Genomic DNA, 7,742 nt, shown 5'->3' with positions numbered 1-7,742 from the left:
TACCTAACTAGAAAAGACCTACAGAAAGACATGGAGACAGAGACCAAGAGAAGCAGAAACTAGCAGACACGGAAATGGAATTCCAAACAAATTAGAGGAGGGGAAAGTCACAATTTCAACATCATTTATCATAAACTTATCCACTTTTTTTTTAAAACTCAGCATCCTAATGGAAAAATGACAATAAACAATTGAGGCTGTGAAGTAGAGTCAAGTGATATATATTCCTTCTTCTCATACGCCTCGAGTCAAGAACCAAAGACCCACACTGAGAATAGAGTACCCTCTTAGTATAGAATAGGAAACTTTGGATATTGTAAGTAGACTTAATTATCAGCAGTAGTTATTTTTTCATTCATTTGCTCATTTATACAACAAAAATATATAGAAGCACTACTACATGCCATATAATCTGGATCCAGGATATAAGTAAAACCTTTCTAATAAGGAGATGGTTGGAGAAAAAAAAGAGATGGCTGAGTACAATATAGTAATTAGAGTACAACGTATTAGAGAAAAATGTAAACATCACAAAGGGTAGGGACTACATTTGCTGTTCAGGATTCTATCCCCAACACTCAATGCAACACCTGGCATGGTAGATGTTCATTTAAGTACATGCTAAATGATGTGTATATATGTCAAATGCACAGCAAGCTATGATATCATGGAAGCAGAACACATTATCAGACAGGATCTGGGAGAGAAAAATGTCCTGTTGAGTTTGTTGACCATACTTAGAGTGTCCCCATTCTGCATGATGGCATGATTTTATGAAGCAGTACTCAGTAGCTCTGTTATGTATGGAATCACTGGATGATTTGAAGGATGAAAAAATAAGTTTCAGAAGGTAAAATATTTAGGAATAGAAAGACAAAGAGGCCTCCCGGAGAGTGATTGAAAGTCGATGAGTAGGGAAGGGAATGAAGAAGCTCAACAGAAATAAAAATCAAGTGGCCAAAACCTAAGAGGTCTCAGTGAGATTTAAAGACCAGAGAAGGGACCATGGGTGAGAAGATGGGACAAACAGAGGAGTCCTGATGTCTGAAGGTCAGGATCCTGATGTTTAAGATTTCAGAAATGAAGCTGTGCAGGGTCATGTCAATTTCCAGAGGCCATCTGAGAGAGAAGATCAAAACCATCTGCACTACTTGGGTGATGGGAGGATCACCTTCTCTGGGTAGGACAATGGCAGGAGTAGGACTGGAGGAAGAGCCAGAAGCCAAAGACCTCCATTCGATAGTGACAGGGACATCGGTAAGTGACAATGAGCTTCCAAGGTGAATCTTAGCCAGGATTCTCCCAGAAAGCAGAGTCTGAGTCAAGGGCTTTCAATTAGTTTCTGGACACCATCCTAGGGAATATGATAGGGGGAAGGAGAAGGGTGAAGGTGGGTTGTGGGGGCCCAGGAAAAGCCAACATAAGAGCATCCTTATGTGAGGAATCATCTTTCTAGGTGAAGTAGGCTCTATCCTATTCGGAAACCTCTGAGAAGCCGTACAGAATGAACCTCAGAATTGATTTGTACTTTCTCCTTCCCCCAGAAGTCAGAGGTTGCCTTCTGTGGGGTTTGAACTCCCTTTCGTTACGGCTGCAGCCGTACTGTTGAACAGAAGGCCGGTTTCTGCTGGTGTCCTACTCTAAGGCCTCTGTGAAGCCCCAGGTGGAAATCAAATCATAACAAAGTACAGCGGAGGCAACATACTGTCAGATTCACACCTGCCAGGAGCTGGTTGTCACAGCCATGGCTGGAATAAGAAGTGGGCAGAGAATGCGAGGTAGGGCATAAGAAGTGTGTGACATGGGCAAAGGAGTCATTGTTATTAAGCAAATAAGAAGTCCCTGTAGGCACTAGTGACCAAAGTTCCAGTTAGAGCTTTAATCTAGGACTCTAAAAGAATGTGGATGAAAAGTCATCTTGCACCTGAGCAAGACTAAATTCCAAAGAAGGGGGCCAGATGGGAAGATCCATGCTCCCCTGGGCATCCAGATGTCTAGCAGGACCAAGAAGGTTTAACCAGATCCAGACACCTAATCAAGCCATGGCTGACTGTGAAAGCAAGCTGTGGCCTAATCAGTGGTATCACCATATTAAGAGAAACAATGTCTAAGCTCACAGAAGTCTAATTGAGACGATGAAATTTGTGATGTGTATGTGTTTACTGAAGATTTTTTTTTAGGGAGAGGCTAGAAGCAGAAAAAGAAGGTAGCATTTAACTGAGCCTTGGAAAAACTCTAACTTACAAAGATATAATTTATCTGATCCACTCAGCAGTTTTATTTACGAAGGTAAATTAACAAGTTAGCATTCTGATTTAGACAGAACTCTTTTGGGAATTTGTTTAGCCAATGAAGCTCCCCAGAGCCTCAGCGATTGAGCTTGCTAATAAACTAAGTCTGTGGACCTCCAACGAAGAGGATCATGTATTGTTCTGGAACTCAGTGACCACAACAGAGAACTGATGCCAGGAGGTCCTACATTAGAATCCACTTCAACTCTTTCTCTGATATTTTAAAACTTGCGTTCTGACCTTAACATCCTACTTCTGTGACGTGTCGCACAGAAATAAAATTATGTCTACGTGGCATTTATTAACCTATTGCCGTATAACAAATTATCCCCCAATTTAAAACAACCTACATTTATTGCTTCGCAGTGTCTGTGGATCAGGAGTTGGGCATGCCTTAGCTAGTTTCTGCACTTCAGGGTCTCTAACAGGCTGCACTCAAGGTGTCAGCAGGGGCATAGTCATCTTAAGGTTTAACAAGGATCTTCTTCCAAACTCACATGCTGGTTGGCAGCATTGAGGTTTTTGTTGACTGTCTGAATGAGGGTCTCTGTTTCCTGAGGCTACTGGCCACAGGCCACCTTCAATTCTGTGCCACATGTAACCCTCCAACATGGCAATTTGCATCATCAAAACCTGGAAGGAGAATGTCTAGCTGTAGCAAGAGGAACATGGCAATTTTTGGACCTTTATCACAGAAGTGACATCGTGTAATCTTGCCATATTCCTTGGAATAGAAGAAATTACTGGATGAGCCCATATTCCAGAGGAGGGATTACACAAAGGTGTGCATCCCCGGGAGGCAGAGGTCTTTGGAGAGCATCTTAGAGGCTACCTAGGCTACCATGTGTTATCTTAGACCATCATATATTGTTCTCATGGGGACTGTGGCTCATTGGGGTACAAGCTAAGTTGTTTGAACAAGGAAATTCAAATGTAGTAACTTAAGGAAATAGGTTTAATTCTCTCTCTCAAAAGATAAGTGGCCAGCAAACAGTTTGAGGCAAAGAGGTGGCAATGCCTCTCCAGGTACCAGCAAAAACAGATTCCTTTTATCCTGTTGCTCAGTTCTCTTCCAGGATGTGGAGGACTGTGACACTGTCAGACAGTCCACACAGACCTCAGTGCTGCCAACCACCATACAAACTTGAAAAAAAACCCTTTCCTAGTTGAACCTTAAGATGTCTGTGTTCCAGATGATACCAGACCTGTTAGAGACCCTGTTAGAGACCATGAAGCCTATTAGAGACCCTGAAGTGCAGGAATTTGCTGAGCTCTGGCAGGGTCCTGGCCCACAGAAACTGGGATGCAGTAAATGTGAGTAGTTTTAAATTTGGGGGTAATATATTATACAGCAATAGTAGAAGCAATTATATATATTGTAGATATATACATAAATTATATACACATATATGAATATGCATATACACACATATGTAAAATAGTTTGATTCCCTATGATTAAAAATAGATTACTACTTCATCTTCATTCTTCTAATACCTGGGAATTAAATTTGTTTTGAGGATGTGATGTAACAGGGTGATTACACAGATCGCGCCCACTCACATATTATTAGTAGGTACTTGGGCACAGGACCACACAGAGCTACAAGGAGGCTGAAAACTGTAGTCTCTTACTGGTCATCCATGTGCCTGTCAAAACTCAAGGTGAGTGTGTGATTAAACAAAGATGAGAGAATGGATAATGGGGAACAATAAGCAGACTCCACCATGGTTACCAAGAATGGATGGAAAGTTGAACGTTTCTTATTTTCAGAGCATGCAACAAATGTTTATTTGTCCCAACCCTGACATTGTCTTTAACACTCCGACGGCTACCTGGAAATTACTATATGCTGGCAGACCTGGCAGGCAATCCTAGATGAGCAATTTTCTGCTTGATTAAAATACTAATTCCAGTCTTAATGAGAGTTCAAGTGTAATGTTTTCCCAAATTGGAAAGAAAATTTAAGTCCATTACAGATTACCTTAACATCATGTAGCTGTACTTTGTTATTAAAATCTTAAATGTTAAAACCCAAGCTTATAAGATAATTAAATTATCGGATCCTTGCTAAGATGAGAGAACACTTTTTATGCATTTCAGCACTGTAGTCTATCAAGTCAAGAGAGCCCCTATGCATTTATTTAAAGAGATTAATTTATTTTAAAAGAGAAAAAAAAAGCCCTCTGTATTAGGTTTTGATTGCTATGTTGTCCGTATCAGAGACTCATTTCCAGTCATTGGTGGTAGACTAATCCCATCAACAGAAGGAGACTGGGATGATGCCCAGTGTTTTTGGTATCTTTAACATATGTTTTATCATTCAGTAACACACTTACTTCACAGTCTACAGTTTCTTCTGTTTTAAGTAAGAAAGACTCTAGGCTCTTTTTTTTTAAGGTTTTTACTTAAATTAAAAATCTGTCTAAACTGTATTATTTGTGCCAATTCAGGCTAATTATACAGCTAAGAAATTTCCACTAATTTTATCTATCTTGAAACCTGTTAGCAGAACCACTGGCCAGAATACAACTGATGAACATATAGAACCCACAAGAAAATTAGACTGACCCTTTGAGCTGACATTTCCAAATCCATCAGAACTTTTTTCTTTTAATATTCTAGTACCATAAAGATATAGGGAGGGGGCTGGGGTTGTGGCTCAGCAGTAGAGCACTTGCCTAGCATGCGCAAGGTCCTAGGTTTGATCCTCAGCACCACATAAAAAAAATTAAAAAAATAAAGGTATTGTGTCCAACTACAACTAAAAAATAAATCTTTAAAAAAAGGTATAGGGAAGATCAATGGAATACAAGAAGGGAATGAAAGGGAATAAGGAAGGAGAAGGAAAAGACAAGTGGAATGAATTTAACAAAATCATATTATATTCACATATAAAGGTACCAAAGTGAATTCCACCTTTATACATATGTAGAAGAAAGGAAGTTTAGTAGAGTGGAGGAGGAAGAATAGGGGAAGGGAGGAGGGGAGGAAAAGTAGAGGGAATAGAGCTTGAAATCGAATTCCTTGCATTTATGATTTTGTCAGAATTAACCCAATTACTATGAATGATTATGATGTACTAATAAAAATATATTTAAAATATTCGTCTTAGTCTGATGGCATTTTACAAGAAGTATAAGAAATTCAGATGCATCTCTGTTCTGTCACCTAGTTATCAACAATTTATAACTGCATTTTGGACATTTTCCTTCTTATTTTTTTAAAGCAAAATACAGTTAAAATGACATATCTTCTAGCACAAGGAATTTCAAAATGGATTCCATGCAACTGCTTTGGGAGTTTTGTAATACTCTTAAAAATTGTGAGGTTGATCTCTATGTGCACAGACTCTTAAAAGGATCTTTGACATTAAAAAGGTTAAGAACAACTATTCCAGTGAATTAATGACATGATAGTGAATTAAAACCTTAAAAACAATAGAAATAACAATAATCATCCTTGTGGGACAATTTTTTATGTACCAGGTATTATGCTAAGTACTTAATGTAAAATGTATCATTTTGTCCTCACAACAATACTATGAGGCATGAAGCAATATCCCTACTTACTATAAAGAAAGAGGGAGAGTGGCATGTTTTAGGAGTGTCCTACATAAATAAAGAGTTGGACTGTCCAAATGGATAGAAGTAAGACTATATGGCTGAGTTTAAGTCCAGGAAACAGAAGGTCATGTAGAATCATTGTCCATGACTAATAAATGATACAATCCAAATCTGAAGTCAGTGATAACATGCCAAAGCCATAACTCCCGATGCTGGTGAGTTCTAGCCTCCTATTGTATGAATAGGCTGAAGAGGAGTTTGTCTTATGTTAATAAGCAAGATCCACTAAGAGGAAAATAGAAAAACAGAAGAAAGGTTTAATGGTTATTTTTCTAAGTTTGGGGTTGGGGTTTGTTGCTTGTTGTTTGTCATTTGCTCATCCATCCAGTCAACCAAGCTTCCAACCATCCATCCATCCATCCATCCATCCATCCATCCATCCATCCATCCATCCATCCACACTTTCATCCATTCATATGTATATCCAAAATTTACTGAGCACCTACTATGTGCTTATCATGGTGTTAAATACTGGGGATCTCAAGACTAAAAGACATGCTCCTCTTCTCAAGGAGGTTTACAAGTTAATGGGGACATAAACTCTCTAACCCACAATGACAGTAGAGTGTGAAAGAACCAAAGTGAATTTGTGAACACACGACAATAAGAGCACAGGAAAAGAAATACTTAAATCTCCCCGGAGGAGTCAGAGATGAGTTAAAAGATGAGAAACCCTTAAAATTAAGTTTTAAAGAGTAGGTTTAGGAAGATAAGCAGGGAAAAGTATAGAGATGAAGAAAGGGAATGAAGAAAAAGAGAACATACAGCAAGCTCAGGGAATGTCACACGGTTTGACATTATAAAAGTATGAAGAGTGAGTAGGCTACAGAGGTGTGTTGGGGCAAAATGACAAGTCTGCTCAAATGACTATGAAGATGACGATGAAGAGGCTGACATCAGGTGGGCAGCACAGTGATGTGGTTCCATTTCAGTGTTAAAGGTTTGCTCCAGCGGCTTTGGAGAGGAAGGACCAAGGAGATCTCAGACTAGAGGCTGGCATACCCTCTAGGACACAATGCAATAATCCAGGTGACTTTGTCCTGCATTAGGAGAGTGGCAATGGGGAATGGATTCAAGAGATAATTGGGTTGTAAACTCAATAGACTTGATGCTTGATAGGGTCTGGAGGAAGAGGGGGAAGGGAGAGGCCAGGATGACTGGGGTGTGTGACTTGTATAACTAGTAGGTGACGGTGACAGTCACCAGTTGGGAACACAGCAAGAGGAGTGGACTTGGTAAGAAGAGAATCTGCATTCTGTTGTGGACTAATTGAATGCAAAATGACTTAAGACACCCCACTGGAGCCATCCAAAGGCCTGAGAACTCAGGCTGCTTGGTTTTATGACAGTAAAAACAGGGAGAAAGGACCTCCCCCCATTCTGTGTCCTCCTTTGCCCCCAAGGCCACTAAAGCAAAGCTGCTTTTGCTCCAAGTTTCAGGATCTTAGAAGAATTAATTCTTTTCACATCTAATTCTTTCTAACCCTCTTTCTTCCACAGTGGTTCAGAACCATTTAGGGGGACCAAGCCAAGTATACCCCAAACCATATTCCCTATTATCCTTATTTCTTTCTCCAATATTCCTGCTGAATCCCTTTCCCCACCTTCATCTAGAATGCTGAAGTCCCTATGCATATGGACAACAAAATCCAAATAATTGGTTGGAAGAAGATGTCCGCACACCCTATCCCCATTTAGCAATTCCTCACCCTGTTGCATCTCTGTGTGGCATAAAGTCTAGGGTGAGTGGAAATGCTGACAGTGGTTTTTAATGTCTTTTTGTTTACCTTTATGTTTAAAATTTTCTATCTGGGTAATAATCTCCT

Source organism: Ictidomys tridecemlineatus, chromosome 10 (genome assembly GCF_052094955.1).
Source record: "Ictidomys tridecemlineatus isolate mIctTri1 chromosome 10, mIctTri1.hap1, whole genome shotgun sequence".
Lineage (NCBI taxonomy): Eukaryota > Metazoa > Chordata > Mammalia > Rodentia > Sciuridae > Ictidomys > Ictidomys tridecemlineatus.
Note: the sequence above shows the minus strand (reverse complement) of the source record.